Source organism: Hemicordylus capensis, chromosome 3 (genome assembly GCF_027244095.1).
Source record: "Hemicordylus capensis ecotype Gifberg chromosome 3, rHemCap1.1.pri, whole genome shotgun sequence".
NCBI classification, from domain to species: Eukaryota; Metazoa; Chordata; class Lepidosauria; order Squamata; family Cordylidae; genus Hemicordylus; species Hemicordylus capensis.
Window position 1 is genome coordinate 126,711,388 of NC_069659.1, and position 12,386 is coordinate 126,723,773.

Genomic DNA, 12,386 nt, shown 5'->3' on the forward strand with positions numbered 1-12,386 from the left:
TTTTGCATTTTGAAGTGCTGTAGGGCTGCGTGTTTGCTGAACAGGATAAATGGTTCATTAAAGGGAGGCTGTTTCTAACTTCTTTGAAAGAGGTGTACTTAGATCAGAACCATTTGAGCTATCTGGCTGAAAATCCTATGGTAAAATGGCCTCACAAGGGTCTCGCATAAATCCTGTTTTGTTTCAGTCCACTCTGACAAAATAGAAGCATTTTAGTGACTTCCTGTGCTAGTTTATGGCTGTGCATTGGGGAAAGAAGTAAGAGCAACCAAGTGTAATAGCTTCTGTCTGTCTTCCTTATGTTGCAACACGTAGTGATCTTCCTCCTCTATTGGGTTCCCCCAAATAAAAAATGAGTTAAAAACAGAACAAAACATTCAAATAGTTTTTACACAATAGTGCTTATTCTCCCCACCCCCTCACCATCATTTAAGATTTAAAAAGGGAATGAAATGATGCCAGCAGCACAATTGATTAATGTTTACTCAGAAGGAAGTCTCACTAACTTCAGTTGAACTTACTCCCAGAATACTGTGTATAGGATTGCAGCCAATTCACTAGAAGGGCAACAGGAAAGGGAAACAATTCAGTGGGATTTTCAGGAATTAATTAAGAAATTAACAACAAAGTCCAGATATAAAGGAGACACCATTTCTTTCAATCCATGCTCCAAGGGGATTTCGAGTTCCAAGTGAACTGAAAGTGTCCTACTGCCCAATAACAAACAAGAGGTTATGGTAAGAACTAATCTGCTTTCTTTCCTTTCACTACACTCTTGATAAATACCATCTTCACAAGTTTGCCCACTTACACATCAAATATGACAAATCTGTCATCTTGAATTAGGGTGAACATAAGAACAGCCCTGCTGGATCAGGCCCAAGGCCCATCTAGTCCAGCATCTTGTTTAGCACAGTGGCCCACCAGATGCCACTGGAAGCAACAGGCAGGAGTTGAGGGCATGCCCTCTCTCCTGCTGTTACTCCCCTGCAACTGGTACTCAGAGGCATCCTTTAGCCCTCCAACTAGTAGCCGATGATAGACCTCTCCTCCATGAAGTTATCCAAACCCCTCTTAAAGCCATCCAGGTTGTTAGCTGTCAGCACATCTTGTGGCAGAGAATTCCACAAGTTGATTATGCATTGTGTGAAAAAGTATTTCTCTTGGTTGGTCCTAGATTTCCTGGCAATCAATTTAATGGGATGACCCCTGGTTCTAGTGTTATGTGAGAGGGAGAAGAATTTCTCTTTCTCCACACCATGCATGATTTTATAGACCTCTATCATGTCTCACCGCAGTTGTCTTTTTTCTTAACTAAAATGCCCCAGGTGTTGTAACCTTGCCTCATACGAAAGGTGGTCTAGGCCCCTGATCATCTTGGTTGCCCTCTTCTGCACCTTATCCTGTTCTACAATGTCCTTCTTTAGATGTGGTGACCAGAATTGTATGCAGTACTCCAGGTGTGGCCGCACCATATTTTTGTATAAGGGGATTATAATATTAGCAGTTTTATTTTAAATCCCCTTCCTAATGATCCCTAGCATGGAATTGGCCTTTTTCACAGCAGCCACACATTGAGTCGGCACTTTTAACAAGCTGTCCATCACGACCCCAAGATCCCTCTCCTGGTCAGTCACCGACAGCTCAGATCCCATCAGCATATACTTGAAGTCTGGGGTTTTCGTTCCAATGTGCATCACTTTACACTTGCCAACATTGAACCGCATTTGCCATTTTGTTGCCCAGTCACCCAGTTTGGAAAGATTACATCATCACAAACTGTACCATTGGGGTGTCCCTATGTGTCCTTACAACTGAACCAAACTTGGTTCAAAATCAGTTAGGCAGTTCACAAGTTAGCCCACTTGCGCCTCAGTTATTACAAACTATGCCATTGAGGTGTCTCTATGTGTCATGATCCCCGAGCCCGACTCCTCCACATCTGAGATTGACCCTGAACCCACTACCCCTCATCTGACACAGACCCCAAGCCTGACCTTGCTTCAGTCAAGACAGACCCCAAGCGTGACATAGACCCCAAAGACTTAGCTAAAGAATCAGGACATGAGAGCCCCCTGCTCCAGAACTTGGGGGACCTTGTTCCCCTGGAACTGCCCTTTGCCCAGAGGATGCACACTTGCCCTCTTCTTCCTCCAGCTCAGAGGAAGAAGCTGCAACCATACCTCAGCTATGCCACACCCAGCAACTGAGGAATAATGATGCCAGCAGCACAATTGATTAATGTTTACTCAGAAGGAAGGCTCAATAACTTCAGTTGAACTTTAAGACTGCCACATTTCAGACCAGGCCAAGATTCACTTCCCTTGAAAAGGGCTCTGTCTGCAGCAAGTCCTTGCTACATCAACATCATTGCCTAAACCTGTAGTCTGTCCGGGTCTTGTGCAGACCTGATCTCCTGGTTTCTGATCCTGGCTTTGACTGATAGGGATATGCATGGACTGCAATTTGAACACTTTTGGGGCAGAGGGATTTAGGGATGTGCACAGACCTGCTTGAAGGTTCGATGGTGGTAGGGGGATGGCTTTAAGGGCAGGGGTGGGTGCACTTACCATCCACCCGCCACATTTCCCCTTATGGCGTGAGAGCCCGTCGGGGCGGCAGCGTACCTCCCTGCTGCCCCGTGCTGCCATTTCCCAGATGTAGCCGGAAGTAGGAAGTGCGACTGCGCACATTGCTCGTGTGCACGTCATGCTCATGCGTGTGCACACACCGTGTGCCCAGATTGATTAAGTGGTGCACATGTTAGCCCACTTGCATCTCAAATGTTCACGTCTGCCATTTTGAATTTGGGTTGTTGATGACATCACAAACTATGCTGTTGTGGTGTCCCTACAACTGTACCAAATTTGGTTCAAATCAGTCTAGGCATTGCAAAGTTGATAGGGGCACACACAGAGCTGGGTAATCTCATAAGCTTTCTTTCCTTAAAGAAAGTAGGCTAAAAAGGGATTATTATTTTTTTAACTGTGCATGCACAGAATTAAGCACCTTAAAGGGCAATGAAATTGGGAGGGACAGAGTAGGGCCACAACCTGCAATATCTGCCTTGGTGCAGACAGAAAACAGTGGAATAAACTAGCACAAGAACTACTATGTTAAAGTCTGTTTGGTGGCTGTGGTGGCCTCCTAATTTAGCATGGCAGAAATATCTGCCTAATAGCTTTAATTAAGCCATTAAACTAGAGATGTTTCAACTCCTGATAACTACACCAGTACCTACTTCAGATGGGTTAGGTACTAACTTAAATAACCAAAGCATCATTCTGTTTCTTGCACATTAACCTGGAAAAATAAATCCTTGCTCTGTTCTATATTGTCAACTTTCTGAAAATGAAACCTACATCTGTCCCTGAGTAGTGGAAAATATGTGTTAAGATTCTATCAAGCAAGAATATATTTTAGTGGCAACAGTGCTTAAACTGAGTCCAATCATCAACTATTAAATAACTCATGCATTAAAATGAATAATACTGTAGAACTCCACTAGGGGAAGCTCCTGCCTTGAGGTAGAGTTTGAACTATATTTGCAGGAATCTTAGTGTCTTGAAGCTGTTTTATAATTCTGGGCCCACATTGTATCTTATTGTGACCTTCCAATAAATTAGCATGAATCCAGTCCAAGATGAAAGACAAATTCAAAAAGGAGGATAGGTTTATCAGTGGTTATTATACCAATAAACCAGAGACACAGATTTGTGGTGGAATATATATATATGTGGAATGAATGAATGAATGAAATATTAACTATGATTGCTACTCCAAATTCAATGGCAGTAAGTTGCTTCCGGGCTAACTATTTTGGAATTGCTAATCTTTGTTCACCTATTTTTTATGGAGGAGCCACCTAACATCAATGAATGCTCGCTCTCCTGTGTTCCCACCCCCCATGCCTTTTCAGTTCCTCCAGGGAACTCATTTTTTGTGATATTGTGGGGAACAAACGTCAACGCAGCACAATTTCTGCAGGTGTAGATTGCCTTACTTTTCTTTTTGAAAAGGCAGGAGTGGCCAGCCTTTTCATGAGGCAAGATGAGGCACTCACCTCAGGTGGCAGACTATTGTGGCTCCAGCAGGGCAGCAAGATGCCTCCCCCACTGTCGCCATCAGAGCAACTATCAGGGACTGATCTAGCCCTTGTGAACTTTGCAAGTAGTGAATCTGCTCACACCCCTTGCAAAGCTTGCAAGAAGCATGAGGAGAGAAGGAAGCTGTTGGCATCCTCCCCTCCTCCCCATGCACTTTCAAAGCTTGCAAGGGTAGGTTCTGAAAGGGGTGCTGGCCCCCACCAGGGCGATGAGGCAAGGCAGCATTTTGCACCTTGCTTCTGGTGCTGCAATAAAACTTCATTCACCTCTGGGAAGAGGTGTGTTCTTTGATGTGTGCACTGATGTGCAGTCAGTGGTGGGTTTGTTTGTTTGCTTTCATAGTTGGTTCTGTTCATGTTAAAACACACTTTTGCTTATCTTACTAAACTAGTAAAATGTGCTTGCAGTTTGCAAGCATTACTCCTGTACCACAAAATGACCATGCACTCTCCCTTTGTTGCGAGAAGATACTGTTGTGCCTCTCTCTTGGAACCCTAAGGCATGATAGTAAAACAGTCAGTCCTCCCACAAAGAATTGACAACCACATCTTAAAATCCATCTAAAATATATTGCATTGATTACAGAGCGAGGCTTTTATAGTATGAACGTGTGGAGATTTCCAACGTGACACAGAACATGCAAGATGAAACATGTGTCTGGGCTTTCTTGCTTAATTTTTCACTTTTAATTAGGGATGTGCACGAAGTTTCTTCGGCACCGGTGGGGGTAGTCCTTTAAGGGCGGGGGAGGGTGCACTTGGTGGGGGGTGCCAAAAAGTGCCATGACCCCCCCACCCTACCCCTTCCTACCCCACAAAAATATTTTTTTTCAGGGCAGCAGCAGCTGTGCCAGCGCGGCGCCCCCCTCCTCCGCAAGCGCTTGGCAGCGCGGCACCGGCGCCCACCCCCCCAGCGATCGCTCAGCTCCGGCTGGCTGGCTAGGCGCCCTCGCTGCCTTCGGCATTGGGCACACGGACCTCCTCCTGGGCTGGCACTCCCCACTTGCGCATGCGCGAGTCCAGCTGCTCTCGTTGCCTCGAACGCATATGCATTTGTCTGAGGTAATGACTAGAGAGCGAGCGTCTGTGTTTGTGCTTGCTGCTGCTGGCTGGGGCTCCTGCGCAGGACAAGGAAGAAGGAGATGGAGGATCTGCTTTTGGGCCCAAACCAGCAAACAACACTGGCCGGTGGGGGTGGGGGCAGCCTCCCACCCCAAGACGGAAGCGGCGGCAGCGTGGCCCACGCCTCGCCTGGGGCCAGCGGCAGACAGAGAGCGGTCCTGCCCTTTCCTTCCCCACCGCCCCTCACCACTTGGTCGTCGGGCCGCGGCGTGTCCTCGCAACCCTCCTTGTTGCCTTCGCAGCAGCAGGCAGAGAGCAGCCGGCCTCCCCCTCCTCCGGCTGCCCTTTCCCCTGGGCCGTGGTGGTGCTGCGCGCCCTTTCAAACCATCCTCACCACCATCATGTGCCTGTGCCCCTGGCTGGCTGGCTGGCTGGTTGCTGCAATGGTGGCCCGCGGGTCACGGTTTGCATGATTTGTTATCTCCCCTCCTCCAACCAAGTGATGAGAGAGAGCCCCTGCAGCAGGAGGCAGCCGCCCGCCTGCTGCTGCTCCAGCGCGGCCGAGGCAACTCAGGGATGTCTGTGGGGTGTGTGTGTGTATGAGAGCAGCAAGGCAGTAGCCCGCCCGCCCTATCCTTCCCCACTGCACCCCATCCCCAGCGGGCGGTGGATAACTAGAGCAGAGCAGAGCGATGCCGAGGCCTGCCGTCAGGCCCGGGCATCGCTTCCCAACTGCGCAGGCAGCAGCAGGCGGACGGCTGCCTCCTAATGCAGGGGCTCTCTCTCATCACTTGTTTGGAGGAGGGGAAACAAGACAACAAATCATGCAAACCAACGACCGCCGAGGAGAAGTCCTTCCTTCCCACACACAGCCTGCCCTGAGCGCTGCTGCTGTTTACAATTCCCCATGAAGTTTACTTGAAGTTCATTTAAGCATTTCTCTGGATGATCAAATATTGTTATTATTATTAGATTTCTATACTGCCCTTCCAAAAATGGCTCAGGGCGGTTTACACAGAGAAATAACAAACAAATAAGATGACTCCCTGTCCCCAAATGGCTCACAATCTAAAAAGAAACATAAGATAGACACCAGCAACAGTCACTGGAGGTACTGTGCTGGGGGTGGACGGGGCCAGTTACTCTCCCCCTGCTAAATAAAGAGAATCACCACGTTAAAAGGTGCCTCTTTACCAAGTTAGCAGGGGATTCATCAGTGCATTTTCCACTGATCCCAAAAAATGATATCCAGTGATTACATTTATTAAGAGTCCCTCAACCACAGATTACACTTTTCAATTCATTTAATGGTCCCCTGTTACTCGACATTGTATTGCATGCCTTTTCACTTCACAGTTCACACTGTGCATTTTGTAATTGAGGAGGAATTGGGAATATTAAATTCAATGAACTGACTTGGAAAGCTTCACAAATGAATTCAATTTCTGAGCGCCTGCTAATTAAACTATTAACTGATGTGAGATCATTTGTAATGAGAGAGACCTCATTAAAACCAGGAATCATACTGCATTCAACACATAGGACAGGATCTCTTACACTATGTGTGAATAATTTGGATTTTTGCCCATTTTAATGTCAAAAACTGAGGGGCAATGATGCAGCTAACCTCATGGCTTGAGTGGACCTGAATGTTGATCTGCTATGATACAGTAATGTAGGCCTGAGATCTACTATGAAGTTGCCACCTCACAGTCATAATTCTGATGTTTGGGCCACAAGCCCTGGAGGGACTTCTAAAGAGTGAATGAGCTCACTGGCCACACACAGGTGCTTCAGCTAGGTCAGTTGCCACCTCTCTGCAACATGTTTGTATCCAGGCATAGAAAAGTTGGTTTTAGCTTTGTGGAGCCAGCATGGTATAGTGGTTAGAGTGCTGGACTAGGACTGGGGAGACTGGAGTTCAAATCCCCATGCAGCCATGAGACTAGCTGGGTGACTCTGGGCCAGTCACTTCTCTCTCAGCCTAATCTACTTCACAGGGTTGTTGTGAGGAGAAACCTAAGTATGTAGTACACTGCTCTGGGCTCCTTGGAGGAAGAGCGGGATATAAATGTAAAAATAAAATAAAATTAAAATTTTTTCTCTTAGATTCATATTTTTTGCTGATCTTGTAGCAAGCATGAATTGCCCCCTTTGCTAAGCAGAGTCCACTCTGGTTTGCATTTCAATGGGAGACATGATGTGAGCATTGTAAAATATTCCCCTCAGGGGATGGGGCTGTTCTCTGGGAAGAGGATTAGCATGCAGAAGGTTCCAGGTCCAGGTGCCCTCCCTGGCATCTCCAGGGAAATACAAGGGAAGATACTTCATTAAGTGCATAACTCTGTTAGTTAAATAAATTGGGCTTAAAAGTGCTAGACAAAGGCTTCATTGCATTCTTTTTTGGAATTTTATTTGGGCCTTTGGAGGAGTTCTGGCTGTTGCAAATTATACCACCCTATTTGGGGCACAGAGGTTTTGCAATCAGCTCCTCAGAATCTGCAATGTTGTGACACAGATCTGACATGAATAGCAAATAAAACATATTTCCAAAGGTTTTAAGAGAGACTTGGTTGTACTTTGAACATTCACCATGTCTTGTCTTTGGCAAAGATAAATTGCAAGTGCAAGCATAGCCGAATAAATTGTTTGAAGACTTTAAAGCAAAGCAGCTTTAACTAGGACCTGAGAAGGTTTTGTCAGGTAAAACAGGAGGATGTTGGTCTCAAAAGGAAATCAGATGTTACAGTTCCATAACGTCTAACACTTCTTGTGTCAATCAAACTAAAATAGATGCAAATAGTGCCTTCTTCATAGGAAGAGAGCAGGTGTAAACCAGGGGGTTGTACCAAGGCCAGATAAACATTGCATAAGAAAGATCAGTGGACTGAATTTCTAAATTTGTCTGTTAAAATGACCATATGAAAAGGAAGAAAGGGGTCTTATTTCTTTAAGAGTTATGTAATAGAGAGAATTTTGGCAGTTGAATCCTGCTGCTCCACATCTGCATGAAAAGCTACTCCTGATGAAAGAGAGTAAGCAAAGAGACACCTTTAAAAGTGGTGATTCTCTTGTATTTAGCAGGGGGAGAGATGTTCTGATCTGCTGATTCTGGATGGGATCACACTCCCCAGAAGGAACAGTTACGCAGTCTGGGGGTGCTTCTGGATCTGAACCTCTCCCTGGTGTCCCAGGTTGAGGCAGTGGCCAGAGGTGCTTTTTATCAGCTTTGGCTGATACGCCAGCTGCGTCCGTTTCTTGACATGAATGACCTCAAAACAGTGGTCCATCTACTGGTAACCTCTAGGCTGGATCACTGCAATGTGCTCTATGTGGGGCTGCCTTTGTATGTAGTCTGAAAACTGCAGTTAGTCCAGAATGCGGCTGCCAGGTTGGTCTCTGGGTCATCCAGGAGAAACTATATTACTCCTGTGTTGAAGGAATTGCACTGGCTGCCGATACATTTCGGGCAAAATACAAAGTGCTGGTCATCTATATATATAATTCTCTAAGGTGTACCCATGCCTAATCCTGTGTGTGGCAGCTCTCGAGAGAGTTCGCAAGCAGAAGCACTGTGGTGATTTGGCAGTGGAGATTCCATATGCGGATAGGAGGAGCCTGTGATGGTTAAAGGCAGTTGGAATGCAACTGTTACTGGTCGGAAGATGTTCTTGATTGTAGAGGAGAGAGAGAGAGAGAGAGAGAGAGAGAGAGAGAGAGAGAGAGAAAGAAAGAAAGAAAGAAAGAAAGAAAGAAAGAAAGAGGGAGGGCAGGGGTCTGTGAAGAGAGGGATTGTGAGGGAGGAAAGAGCCCTTTCAGGAGAAGGAGGCTGTCGTTATGTGAATTAGATGAGGAAACAAGATGAACAAGAACTCAGGAAGGGAGAGAGAAAGGGGGGAAAGGGAGCCTGTTAGTGGCCTGAGGGGAATGAGTGGTCATGGCTGTGGCAGGAGCAAGGAAAGACCCAGTCAATCACTGCTGCTGATTTGTGCTACCGAGACCATTGGTGGAGGGAGGCAGGCAGGCAGGCAAGGGATGGGCCTGGGCCTGTCAGCAGCCTGAGGGGAACGAGCGGTCATGGCGGTGGCAGCAGCAAGGAAGGGCCTGGTCAACTGCTGCTGCTGCTCCTGCTCCTGTGGGGAGGAGCAGGAGCGGGGCTTGGGTGAAGGTGGGGAGGTCTCTGGGGATATGGCCAATAGACACCAGCAACGCTGCAGCTGCAACTAAGAGGGGTGAGGGGGTGGAGTAAAGGGATGGAGGAGTGACCAAGAGGGGTGAGGGGAATGGAAGCAATGGGATGGAGGAAGAGGAGGAGCAAGAGTGCAGCTCAGGTGAAGGTGGAGAGATCTCTGAGGTGAGGGGGGCTGTGGCAGGGGGTGAGGGGAGCAATCAAGTACTAGCATGCAGATGCTCTGCACAGGTTAAGCTAGTTACCTATAAAGCCCTAAACAGCTTAGGCCCTGGGTATTTAAGAGAACTGTCTTCTTTGCCATGAACCCCACCGCCTGCTAAGATCATCTGGAGAGGTTCACCTGCAGCTGCCGCTAACTGGTCTGGCGGCTTCTTGGGAATAGGCCTTCTCCGTTGTAGCCCCTGGACTTTGGTATGTGCTCCCCGTTGAAATAAGAGCCTCCCCATCTCTGGCAACTTTTTAAAAGGCACTGAAGACACATTTATTCACCCAGGCTTTTAATTAGATTTATAGTTTTAAATAATGTTAATACTGGGTTTTAAATGTTTTTAATCTTTTAAATGATTGCAATTGTTAATTGATTTAATATTTTAAATGATTTTAATTGTAAACCACCGAGAGACTCAAGTTTTGGGCAGTATAGAAATATTTTAAATAAATAAATAAATGTGATGGAATTAAGAAACATGTTGAAAATTTGACAGGCAATGGAGAGCTGTGCCTGTCAGTTTCAAGAATAGACGAGAGCAGCTGTGCGGGGTGCTTGTTTCTTCTGCAGACCCCCAAAGAGATAAGGAGCCAACACTACACTTCCTTCTGTGACTGACTCCCTCCACTACTCTTTGGCTTGAGTGTAAAACACTGTTCCTTCCAGGACCATACTGCACATGAACTCAGGTTACTCCATGCCAGACATCTGTTGTAGGGGTGTCCAGTGGGTTGTCCAGACAGTACAAAAATGAATCTATACAACACCTTGCTGGTTGATGACCAGAAACGCTGCTTTGTTTTGAGTATGTCATAGTTTTGCTGCCAAGAACCCCTAAAAAGACAAATTCTAGGAGACTGAATGAGATAGACAAATGAAGATATCTAGTGCAAAACTGGAACTGGAATTCGTCTTCACCCTGTCTGCTAAATGGTATGTTTCTATCTTTTTTCCCCTTTTTTCTGGGAATTTCACATGAGTGAGGCCCAAGCAGCTCTGGGTCTATCATTAACAGACCCAAGCAGCTCTGTTAATGATACTGCTCTGGGGTCTTGGCAGACTACCCCTGACTGATATGGGTGTGTTTGTGGGGAACCAGTGAATTTTAAAGTGAGCAGCTCATTTCAGAATAAATTTGTTCAAAGCTTCAATCTTGGAAATGACTGACAGGGAGTTGAAGTTCAAAATAGAATCAGGTTTATTTTCGTGTTTAGGGATACAAAAGAGAAAATATTGATTAATAAACACAATATTTACTAGTAAAACTGACAAGCCTGATAAATCAATAGGACTAAGTTGAAACTCACAAAGTGGCATTTTGGCTTGGAATCCAAATTAAATACACTCAAGGCTGACCAGATAAACGGTCTTAGAAAACAGCTTTAGACTTTAAAGTTAGCAGGAAAGAGGAGAACAAGAGGCTTAAGAGTAGGAATTAGTATACCTCACGTCCTTTCCAGTGGTGTTTCTAGACACTTGTTGCTTGACCAATGTCAAGGGTCATCTTTCCTCCAGGACAGGCAAGGAGGCAGGAGGCAGGAGTGAGGATCTGAGTAACCCTTGTTGGTCAGGGAGCCAAGGAAAATCCAAAGGAGGTCTGATCTTAGGAGACCATCTCTCGCTGCAGCCAAGCGTGCTGCACAGATCGGGCTTGGAAAAAGAGCAGATCTGGAGACAAAAAGCGGGATGGGCACGAGAGTCCAGGCAGAGCAAGCTGCTTTAGCTAATGCACAAACACGCAACAGGTGAATCCATAGAAGAGACATACTGTTTGATGGTCTCAAGGGCAGAAATAGGCCACATCTTGCCCGGGGGCAAAATGCTGACCATACCTTTCTACTGAAAAGAGTGATATCCGTGGTGGATGAAAGAATACATTGTATATGGTTCAAACTCTGTTGGGTTTGCTCTCAAAGCACAATGAGGTGAGTAAGCTTAAGGAAGCCTGGGAAGGATGAAGGGAATGGACACATCAGAGTTTATCTCCTGCTGTCAAGGGGACCTTGATAGGTGCTTGAAAGTTTTAACAACCTCCCAAGCCTCAGTCAACCATTAAAACTTGTTAGGGAGAGATGAGTTTTTTATATACACACATATATATACACACACACATGTGCATGCATGGATAGATAGATAGATAGATAGATAGATAGATAGATAGATAGATAGCACTTACTGGTAACTGTTGTTCTGCACTGATCTATATATTTAATTCTCTTGGGACCATGCGTGCCCAGGATTTGGTGGCATAGCACTCGCGACACGCTGTGAGAGTTCGGGACTGAGGGAAATGTTGGTTGGGGGTTGGAGGAGCCCGGAGGAGGAGGTCGAGGGGGTGCTGCTCTGGCGGCTGGGGGTGGCTAGCGAGGGGTGGCAAGAGGAGAAGAGGTGGTGGGCAGCTGAGCCATGCCGCCGAGAGGAGCCCCGCTGGGTGGACGGCGGTGGCAGCGGGCTCCTGAAAATGGCTGGGCAGAAGCTGGCGCAGCAACTGGGTCTGCTGTGGTGGGCATGGGGGCTGGGAGGGGGGAGAGTGGTGGAGGAGGCGGCGGGCCCTGGCAAAGGAGGTGGCCAGTGGGTGGAAATGACTGGGAATAGATTGGAGCAGAAGGGAGGGGGGAGCGGTGAGGAGAGACTAGCGGCGCAGTTGCTGTGTGCCGATTCAGCTGGTAATAAATAATGCTCTTTAAAAGCTGGGCTGCTTAGTTTTCTAAGCTTGTTTCTTAAACCTGCTTTGTACTCAAACCAAAACTAGGTTTTTTGCAGAAACAGGAGTATGAAAAAGGCACAGGAAGGGTAGGGGTGTGAGTGTGGCTATGCCT